The 11529-nt window shown below is 32.4% G+C and overlaps 2 non-coding genes across 2 annotated transcripts; both read right to left on the bottom strand.

The window, feature by feature from the left end:
• Positions 1 to 316: 316 nt before the first annotated feature.
• LOC139869717 (small nucleolar RNA R71) lies at positions 317 to 423 on the bottom strand. Its single transcript, XR_011766301.1, has one exon. It is a non-coding gene; the product is annotated as a small nucleolar RNA R71 (small nucleolar RNA).
• Positions 424 to 8792: 8369 nt separating this feature from the next.
• On the bottom strand, positions 8793 to 8899 carry LOC139869533 (small nucleolar RNA R71). Its single transcript, XR_011766142.1, has one exon. It is a non-coding gene; the product is annotated as a small nucleolar RNA R71 (small nucleolar RNA).
• Between the last annotated feature and the right edge of the window lie 2630 nt (positions 8900 to 11529).

The following is an 11529-nucleotide window of genomic DNA, read 5'->3' as shown; positions in this document are numbered from 1 at the left end:
AATTACTCAACCAGACATTAATGCGCCAGATTACGAAATCAAAGGAAAAATCCTACACATGGTAACTAATCAATGCCAATTTAGTGGTACACCAAAAAAAGATCCAAACGAACATCTTTGAACCTTTAATAGGATCTGTACTCTATTCAAAATCAGAGAAGTTGAGGATGAACAGATCTATCTCATATTGTTTCACTGAACTTTAAAAGGAGAAGCCAAAGATTGGTTAGAATCGCTACCTGAAGGGGCGATTGATACATGGGATGTCTTAGTTGAGAAATTTCTTAAAAGACTCTTTCCGGTATCTAAAGCCGTGAGACTTCAAGAAGAAATTGTTACGTTCACACAAAAGCCAAATGAAACTCTATATGAGGCGTGGACAAGATTCGAAAAGTTGTTGAGAGGATGTCCTCAACATGGTTTAGACACTTATCAAATAGTGCAAATATTCTACCAAGGATGCGACGTTGCTACACGAAAAGACATCGACACAGCAGCTGATGGTTCCATTATGAAGAAAATCGCAACTGAAGCTCACAAAATTATTGATAACACAGCATCTGAAGCGACCCGTCCTAATCCATAAGGACGAATAACATAACATGTGGTTACATTGCGAGGTTCTGACCTCTATATGATACATTTTACAAACATTGCATTCGTTTTTAAAAGACAAGCTTCCATTACATCGAAAGTTGACAGATATGCATATCCTTTCATAATATATTTAAACTATGAATGACTTAATATTAATCTTGATGAACTCAACGACAACGTCTTTTGAAATATGTCATGAATGACTCCAAGTAATATCTCTAAAATGAGCAAATGCACAGCGGAAGATTTCTTTCATACCTGAGAATAAACATGCTTTAAAGTGTCAACCAAAAGGTTGGTGAGTTCATTAGTTTATCATAAACAATCATTTCCATTATTTTAATAGACCACAAGATTTCCTTTATTCAATAATCATACACTGGCAAGTGTTTAAAAAAAATCATTCATATGGATTGAACACCTGGTAACCGACATTAACATCATGCATATAGAATATCTACAAAACAGAAATCCATCTGTATAATATAAACTCAAAGTACTAAAGCATACCATTTTCCAGTATGGGGGGAGTTAGTGCCCGTAGATCTAACTTTAGGATTCGCGTCAATTAGGGTGTCTGTTCCCTAATTCTTAGGTTACCAAGCTAAAAGGGTGATATTCGATTCGATAATCCAACCATAGAATGTAATTATCGAGTACTTGTGTCTATTTCGTCAAACATTTATAAAAGCAGCGCATGTATTCTCAGTCCCAAAAATATATTGCAAAAGCATTTAAAAAGGGAGTAATGAAACTCACAATACAATATTTTATAGTAAAAATATTCATAAGACGGAACTGAACAATGCAGGGTTGGCCTCGGATTCACGAACCTATATCATTTATATATATTAACACACATATTTGTAATCGAACAAATTTATATATTATAAATGTTATCTTAATAAATTATGTGTTTCCTTCATAACTTAATTAAATGTATTTATTTTACGTACTTTAAATAATTAAAAATATTAATATAGTTTAGTTAAGTATATTTTTATATGACTAATTTTTATTGTAGTAACGATAATAATATTAGTAGTAATATTGATAATAATAATAATACTATGGTTTTTATAAAAAGATAATAATGATACTAGTAATAATAAAAATGATAATAATAATAATAATAATAATAATGTAAAAATAATAATATTAATGTTAAAAATGAAAATAAAATAATAATGATAAAAATAATGATAATTCTAATAACAATAAAAATGATAGTTTTTAATGATAATAAAATGATAATTTTAATATAAAATGATACTTTTAATAATAATAGTAGTTTTTAGTAAAAAAAAATGATAAGTTTAATAACAACGATAATGAAATAATACTTTTGATAATAATACTTCATAATAATAATAATAATAATAATAATAATAATAATAATAATAATAATAATAATAATAATAATAATAATAATAATAATAATAATAATAATAATAATAATAATAATAATAATAATAATAATAATAATAATAATAATCACTACCTCAAAGGATAAGCTTTTTTTTTTAAAAAAAATGTCACTGCCTGGACTAGAACCTTCGACCTCTCGTTTCCCTTAACAACTCCTAAGACCATGGCTCCGTCGCCTCTTTTCTATTTTATTCCGTAACCCATTTGTATTTAACCCTCCTTCGTATCATTTCGGCCCAAGTAATTTCACAAGCCCAATTATATAAATCGGCCCAACACCTAAACTAAAATTAATTCGACCCATGATCATAAACATAACAGCCCATAGTATCACTGGAACAAGTCCACATTCTTTTGCTTAAACTTAGGATTCGATACAGAAATTTGAAGTCGTCATTATCTAATCATATATCCGTCCCCCATCTTTATCGTTACAGCTCATTCCCACTTTCATTTATATTCATTAATAGAGAACAGAAAAAGAAAAGAAAAACAAAAAAGATGCATCGATATCTCAATGGTTTTCATTGTTGGCCGAACTTGAAAGAATTTAGAGGTACCAGTTTGCACACGCGTGATCGTTATATTTGATAATGATAATTGATGTATTTATTAAATTGTGTTTGGGTGATTGGTTTAATAGAAACAATAGACTTTCGAATGGTGTTTTATGATAGTGATGAAGGTGGTGTTTAAATGACCGAAGGTGGTGAGTTTTTATGATTTGTTGCTCGTGTTGCTCGATGGTGTTGCATCTTGAAACATAAACGGTGAAACAAGAAGATATTGCAGTTTTGTTATGAGGTGTCAATCACAAGGAAACAGAAATATATCGCAGCAGCAGTGGTTGGTGATTGAGTATTTGGTTGAAAAAAAAATATAGTAGTAGCAGTAGCAGATCAATTCATCATTCATCTACCTTTAATCCCTAGTGGACATATGTGTTTTGTAACATCCCGCCTTTTTCCGTTTACTTTTCCGTTTAACTATTTAAATTCCATTATATGTTTATAACATCTCCCGTTGATACGCGTTTTAAAAATATCTCGTTTAGGTAATTAACGCACCCGCAACCGAACTCGAGGGACTAGTTTCGCCAAAGAGCCAAAGAGGTGACTAACATTTGACTAGTCAACCCCACCTCCTTTCTTTTTCATTTTCATTTTTCCTTTTCTTTCACTACTTCTCCATTTTCTTTCAATTATCCATTTCAAAGAATCATCATCTAAATCCAAGCTAGCGGGTGTCTTGCAAAACAAATTACATATTTGGAATCCTTGCAACTTCCTCTTCGATTCCATACCGATTTCATTACGTTTGGGTAACTTTCTAAAATCACTAGATTTTGTGTTCTTGATGTTTTTTAACTTACAAAGTTGTTAATTAGTGTCTATGGCTCAAGTCTAACATGAATATATGATTTATATGTTCGATTTTGTTATTTGAAGTAACTAGCTTGAACATAAACTTTGGTGTGTTTGATTTGGTGATTTGGTTGTGTGGATAATGTTAAATGTTATAAATGCATGTATTAAAAGTGTTCATAACATCACTAGCTTCAATTTGATGTGTAGGTTATTTTAGAAAACTTCATAAACATGATTAGTGATTTTGATGTTGTTGGTTAGGGTTTGATAGAATTGAATGTGAACATTTAATGTATCGAATGCCATGAATTGTGGTTGGTAAGTGGTTACTTAGATTGTATGCTTGATTACTTACGAAACGGCGTGTCATATGTATGCATTTAATTCCCGAATCCTATTTTGTGCATTTATGAACTTGAGCATTAATTGAGCATTAAATGTTTGAAAGTCGGTTATTGCAAATGATGTTTTTGGTTGATGAAATGTGTTTAGTTGTGTTCTTTGACAAATTAGCTTTCCAACGATATAAAATGAGTGTCATAAGTGTTTACAGTTTGTGATTTGTGTTTGATCGAAGTTCGGAAAAAGACTTGAACAATTGAAACTAACCAGGTACCAGCACACGTTATGTGCCGCGGCGCGGCCAGCCTATGTCGCGGCGCGACATAAGGCGTATCCAGGTTCTGACCTCCTTGGTCAAAATAAGAAAAATGTTTGGCACGCTATGGACCTCCGATTCACATGAGACTTGTTCTAAAATGCTTATATATGAATAAAAACCTCAGAAAAATAGTTCGGGACCCGACCCGAACGTGTTGACTTTTTCGTTGACTTTGACCGACCAAAGTTTGACTTTTTGTCAAACTTAACCAAATGATTATGCAATCTTTCTTATTTGTTTCTATACTTGTGTCTTGCATGAAACTTGGACAATTTGATTCACATGCTACATAATCGAGTCGTAACGAGCCATAGGACTAATTGAACATCTTTGACCTATCGCGTTTACCGATATTGATACGACCTATATGTTTAGGTCAAGACTAGCATTATTCTTGCACACGTTACTTTGTGAAGTACTTTTCATACGTGCACTCAAGGTGATATCATAGTCCCATATTTCAAACAACTTTTATGCTTTAAACTATGGGATGAGAAACATATACGTATCATACTTTTACACTTTGAACACAAGTACGAAAACGAACATTCCACGTACGGGTTTGAACAAAAAGCCTTAATTCAATTATCATTAGTTACACTTGCAGGGTGTAAACGTGAACTTATATTATGTGATCACATGGGCTTGACGAGCCTCATTCAGACGGTTCGCTACCGTTAGCGGATGAAATATATTTTCGGGTCTAGTGTATGTTCTAACACTATACAAAGGGTGCAAAACAGTTAAGTTTGATAATTGGGTACCCGCGAAACAATAACAACTTTGGAATGCAAATGATTTTACTGTAGCAATTCACTGTAGCAAGTCAATTTCACTGTAGCAAATAGTGATTTTTGAAAACACTGTAGCATTTTGAGTAATGTGGCAATTTGAAAACACTGTAACAAATTAGTGTTTAACTAGTTCATCTTAAACGCTTTAGTTAACTTATCTAAATATCAATTGAATCAATAAACGAATGTTACTATCGTTTATTATATATATGTATATATCTTTTTAATATACATAAATCAGTTTTTAAATACACATTGGAAGTTATTTATAAATAAATTTTAATAATAAATATTTTAACTTATCATATACATTCAAATAGATATTTAAACCAATAAGTTTAATGTACGGTATCAAACAATTAATACATTGTTACCTTTTCATGTTATAGTATATATGTATCTATTTACATATAATTGTTCGCGAATCGTCGAAAACAACCGAAGGGTATTTAAATATATAAAAGTAATTCAAAAATTTTGAGATTCAGTTTTACAGACTTTGCTTATCGTGTCGGAAATGTTAATCATACAAAGATTAAGTTTAAATTTAGTCGAAATTTTCGGGTCATCACAAACGTTTACTAAAACAACTATGATTTCACCAACGTTTTCGTTGACAGTTTTCTATATGTTTTCTCAGGTCCTTGAATGCTACTTGATACATGCTTCCGCACTCTTTTTTGATACTTGCTTGGATGTCGAGTATACATGCATAGTTGGAGCGTCTTTTGACTACTTTAAATTGTGTCGCATAGGTTTCATTCGTACGTTAAACATTGTAATGTAACTAGTCTTTTAAACTACATTTGTAAACTTGAAACATCCTTTTACTTATGAAATGAATGCAACATATTTTGGTCAAACGTCATGTTAAAGACTTATGACCACGTAACGGGACCTAAGTAGTCGGCGCCGTCAAACATGATTTGGTCGGGTCGCTACAGATGGTATCAGAGCGTTGGTTGTAGGGATTTAGAGTTCATTGGTGTCAACCCCGAGTCATAGGGTACATTAGTGAGTCTAGACTACAACCGGCATATAGACTTAAAGTAGGAATTACTTGACTACTTGTGCATTTATACACAAATGTTTCTACTCATATCTACTCTTATTTCATCTTAATCTCATGTCGTTTAATTTAATTGACACGCCATCTTGACTTAGTGAAATAATGTCGAATGCACATGTGAATTAGGGTAATATAATTTCCGGGATTATATTACGGTGACTCATATGAACGTTCTGACATTATGGCATAAAGAATTTAAGGCGAGTCAAGGAAAATTTCTCTCTATGCTTATTCCATATCATGGTTAGTATTATTAAAAATACTAATCAACAGTATTCTTGTGTTTTGAAGGAACAATGCCTCCTCGTCGTGTGCCACGCCATGAGTTGTATTTATTTTATGCTTTAAATTAAGTTGTATTTATTTTAATATTTTACATTAGGTTTTAACTGCGACTAAAGTTTTTAAAATCGACAAACCGGTCATTAAACCGTAAAACCCCCCTTTTTATAATAATAATATTACTTATATATATTTGTATTTTTATAAATTAAAACTAATATAGTGTTAAGCTTTGTTTAAAAGATTCCCTGTGGACGAACCGGACTTACTAAAAACTACACTACTGTACGATTAGGTACACTGCCTATAAGTGTTGTAGCAAGGTTTAAGTATATCCATTCTATAAATAAATAAATATCTTGTGTAAAATTGTATCGTATTTAATAGTTTTTTCTAGTAAAATATAAGCTATTTCATATACACCTCGCATAACAACAAGTATTTTTGGCGCCGCTGCCGGGGAACGCCGAAGCGAAACGACACATAAAAAAAAAGAGATTTTTATTAAGTTTTATTTAGTTTTTGTAAAAATACATTTTAAATATTAAAAAATTTAAAAATTTAAAAACCGAAAAAAAATATATATATAAATCTATTTTTAAGATTTTTATTTATAAAATTATAAAGTATTTCTATATAAGTTTTATAAAAATATAATTATTAAAAACAGAAAAATATATAAAATATAATTTAAAAAAACTACAGAACTTGTCGAACGAAACTTGTGCATTTAAAATTTTAACCTTCGCGACTCGCGGAGTTTTTCTGGTACGTATCACCGCGACTCGCGGAGCCACCCTGACACGAACAGAAATCCTATTCTGCATTAATTACGGTGTAATTATTATTATTTAATTAAAACCCTAATTAGGGTTAGTATTTTAAATAATTAATTAATTTAGTTTTGTTTATTTAATTTGTATTTTAAGTCTAATTAGTTTAATTAGTTTATAAAATTAATAGTTTTATAAAATAAATAATATAAAAATAATATTTTTATAAAAATTGTATTTTTTTTACAACTTTTAGTTTATTTTTATATTTTGTCCCTTTTTATTCGTTTTTAGCGTAATTTTTGTATTTTTCGCTCATTTTTAGTTTTAAGTTCTAGTATTTTGCCGTAGCTTATTTTTTACTTCTAGATTTTTAGGTTTTGCCGTAAAATCCCTTAAGTGCTTTCTCTTTAGACTAAGATTTAGGTGCTTTAGAATTTTGCGACGCCTATCTAAGTTTTAGTATTTTTTGAAAGATATTGCCATTTGGGAAATACTTTTACTTGTAAGCTTTAATATTTTTAGACGCAACTTTTAATTTTTAGTTTTTAGTTCCTTCTTAAGTTTCGACGCACTACTTTCTTATTTTTATTTTTCGACGCCTTTTACCTATGTATCAATTATCACTCCAATTAGTAATCTCAATTTGCAATTTTAATTTTAAGTTAGTGATAATAATAAGGTTGGGTTAGTCGAGTGTTTTAAAGTTTTATAGTCACTCTTTTTCTTTCTTATTTTTCGACGCTTTTTTTTTCAACCCTTTTCTTTTTCGACCTTTTTCGACGCGCTCTTTTTCTTTCTTATTTCTCGCCATTCTAGTTTTTAGGACATATATTTTTATTCTATTTCTTATCTAAATTTCTTTAAATTACGAAAATTTATTTTAAGTGGTTAAATTGATAGACATCAAAATTTTCTGGTTCGTAGTAATAGTTGGATTTGTACGTGGACCGGGTTATTGGAGCCAAACAGTACTCAATTATATTGAGACCAAACGAATCCTGCCCCTCTGCTGCATCTTTTGGCTATTCGAAACATGGGCAAAATCAGAAAAGTCTATTAATTGGATAACTTATATAATTTTTCTTTCCTTTTAAAAAACTAATAGGATATTCAGTGAATGCACCGAGCAAGACGTTCACCACCTTTTGTACGTTCACCACCTGTAAACAGATCAAGACATCTAGTAAATATTGTCGCCGTTGATTTTCCTTTAGAATCGTCATCCAGTCGACCAAGTACTCCAATTCAAATTTTCGATAATCCATTTTTTGAACAGACCTCACAATTGAGAATCCGGAGAATATTCAGGGACGATTCATAGATCTTGAACCATTAATTTTTCCTCCGGAACCACCAATCATTCAAACAGAGATTGTTGAGGAACGAACCATTAAATCAGAATCCTCTAGTGATTCAGATTCAACAAATTCAATAATGGAGAATCTGGAACCTTTAAGTATGGAAGATCGAATGAAAGCTACACGCACGGGCCAAGCTCACGCCATTACTAAGCCAGACATTAATGCACCAGATTATGAAATCAAAGGACAAATCCTACACATGGTAACTAATCAGTGTCAATATAGTGGTACGCCAAAAGAAGATCCCAACGAACATCTTCGAACCTTTAATAGGATTTGTACTCTATTTAAGATTAGAGAAGTTGAGGATGAACAGATCTATCTCATGTTGTTTCCCTGGACTTTAAAGGGAGAAGCCAAAGATTGGTTAGAATCATTACCTGAAGGGGCGATTGATACATGGGATGTGTTGGTTGAAAAATTTCTTAAACAATTCTTTCCGGCATCCAAAGCCGTAAGACTTCAAGGAGAAATTGTTACGTTCACGCAAAAGCCAAATGAAACATTATATGAGGCGTGGACAAGATTCGGAAGGATGTTGAGAGGATGTCCTCAACATGGTTTAGACACTTATCAAATAGTACAAATATTCTACCAAGGTGTCAACGTTGCTACACGAAAAGACATCGACATAGCAGCCGGTGGTTCCATTATGAAGAAAACCGCAACTGAAGCTTACAAAATCATTGATAACACGGCTTCCCACTCACATGAGTGGCACCAAGAAAAATATATCTTTCGATCATCTAAAGCGGCTAGAGCCGATTCTAGCCATGACTTTGATTCCGTTTCCGCAAAAATAGATGCTTTCGAAAGACGAATGGAAAAGATGAATAAAGATATTCACGCAATACGAATCAGTTGTGAGCAATGCGGTGGATCACACTTAACGAAAGATTGTCACATTGAACCAATGATGGAACAACGAGAGAATATTTCCTATATGAATCAAAGGCTGGGAAATAATTATCAAAATAATTATCAACCGCCAAAGCTAAACTTCAATCGAAATCAAAACATTCTTTACAATCCAAATGGACCCAACAACAACTCGTACAACCAACAAGGTCCGAATAACCAACCAACTCAAAACAACACTTTCAATCAACAAAGACCTGGCTTGTATAAACCACCACAACAAACCGAAGAGAAAAAGCCAAATCTGGAAGAAATGATGGCAAAGCTAATGGAATCTCAAACACAATTTATTACATCTCAAACCCAAACGAATGAGAGGTTTGATCAGTCATTAAGAACTCAACAAGCTTCCATTTTGAATCTAGAAAAACATGTAGGTACTCTTGCTAGCATGATGAGTGAGAGGGAACAAGGAAAGCTACTGAGTAATACTGAAGTAAATCCTCGGAATGAGAATGTTAATATGGTGTCAACGAATTCTGAAAAACCAGCTCCAGAAACTGGGAAGGTTTTCGATGTGAGTAACAATGAAGAAGTTACATCACCTCCACCACCACCCGAGTATGTAGAGCCAGTGGTGACACCATACAAACCACCCATCCCGTTTCCAAGAAAAGAAGTTGAGTATGAGCAAGTGATAGGTAATAAAGATTGTGATACATCTGGAAAGAAGAAGAAGAAAAAGAATAAGAAAGTACAAGAAACAAAAGCCGTAAATATAAACCCGGTGAAGACAGTTCCACCAAAACCTCCACCTAGGGTTGGTGATCCGGGTGAATTTATTGTTCCTTGTCTACTTAGTGATTGTGTCATGTATGATGCACTAGCAGATTTAGGTGCGAGTGTGAGTGTTATGCCTTTTTCATTATATAAGAGATTAGGTGTAGGTGAGTTAACTCCAACATATATGAGTGTTCGACTCCTTGATCAAACCATTAAACACCCAGTTGGAATTGCTGACAACCTACCCGTTCAAGTAGGTAATTTAACCTTTCTAGTCGAATTTATTGTCATTAACACAGAGGAGGAATCAAACGTTCCTCTAATTTTAGGTCGACCATTCTTAGCGTCCACCGGGGCATTATTTGATGTAAGAAAAGGTAGAATGACACTTAGTGATGGTAACAAATCGGTTACCTTTATGATTCGAAAGTCTAAATCTCCACCAACCAAAACCATTGAACCAGCAAAAACGATTGGTAAGAACCATGTTGTTTTACCAACTCCAACGGTAGTGCTTAGCAATAATGAAACGCCTAAGTGTGGGGGAAATGAAGTAACACCTAATGATAACTTGATAATAAAGAACCCCTTTGTTGATACAAAATTAAATGACCCTGTTATTAACAGTTCAATGAAGAAACTTTTTAAACGGGTTATTGATGCTAGAAGTAAGGGGAACTTTAAGTTATGTAATCGGTTAGTATCCAATCTGTCGCCTAAAGAAAAGGCGAAACTAGTTGAATTTGTGGATATTACGGAAGAAGCTGGTCACTGGCTTAAAGCAAAAGTCACAGATATGCAAGTTGATTATGGTCCAAGAGAAATTGACGATGAAGTTAATCACAATTTCGACACCACAGCTACCTAAGTGTGGGGAGATTCAAATGTTCTAAAAAGAAAATGCTGTTTGGAGTTAGTTGTTCTGTTCTCGTGTAGTTCCGAGAATGGAATCCGATTGGTCTTTTCCACTAGCAGACACTAAAGAACTAGTTTTCTCCCCCCATTCTGAATTTTTTGTTTTGTAGGTTTTATATGAATTTAATATGCTTTTTAAATTTAAGTTTTGTGTGATATAAAAAAAAAAATTTACTTTATTTCATTAAGTTTAAAAAATGATTTCTAAAATTCATCGTGAGTTGAAGATTAGGTCGTTGAACCGAAATTACTTTACCCGAGGGCGGGACGACAAATTTTGTTATCGTTATTTTTAATATTATTGATCTAAAGTACGCCAAAAATATTATATTTTATAAATTTTTGAACGTAGAGTTATATACCAAACTTCAAAAATATGTATATATATGTTTGTATTTTATCATATATACAACAGGGTAAAACAGCGCACTTTCAAAGACTGTCATTAAGTTCAGCAAAAGCTACTGATTTTGACGACAAGACGCAAAATATCAAATGTAAAATAACAACAATATGTTTGCAAACTCGGTATTTTTAATCATTTTTCTACACTATTCACCCTCATGAATTTAATTTTTTACTGATTTCTTGCAAATGAGGGCATTGCAAGATCTCAAGTGTGGGGAAGGGTTATAAAT

Source organism: Rutidosis leptorrhynchoides, chromosome 9, assembly GCF_046630445.1.
Source record: "Rutidosis leptorrhynchoides isolate AG116_Rl617_1_P2 chromosome 9, CSIRO_AGI_Rlap_v1, whole genome shotgun sequence".
Lineage (NCBI taxonomy): Eukaryota > Viridiplantae > Streptophyta > Magnoliopsida > Asterales > Asteraceae > Rutidosis > Rutidosis leptorrhynchoides.
Note: the sequence above shows the minus strand (reverse complement) of the source record. Positions and strands in the feature narration are given on the sequence as shown.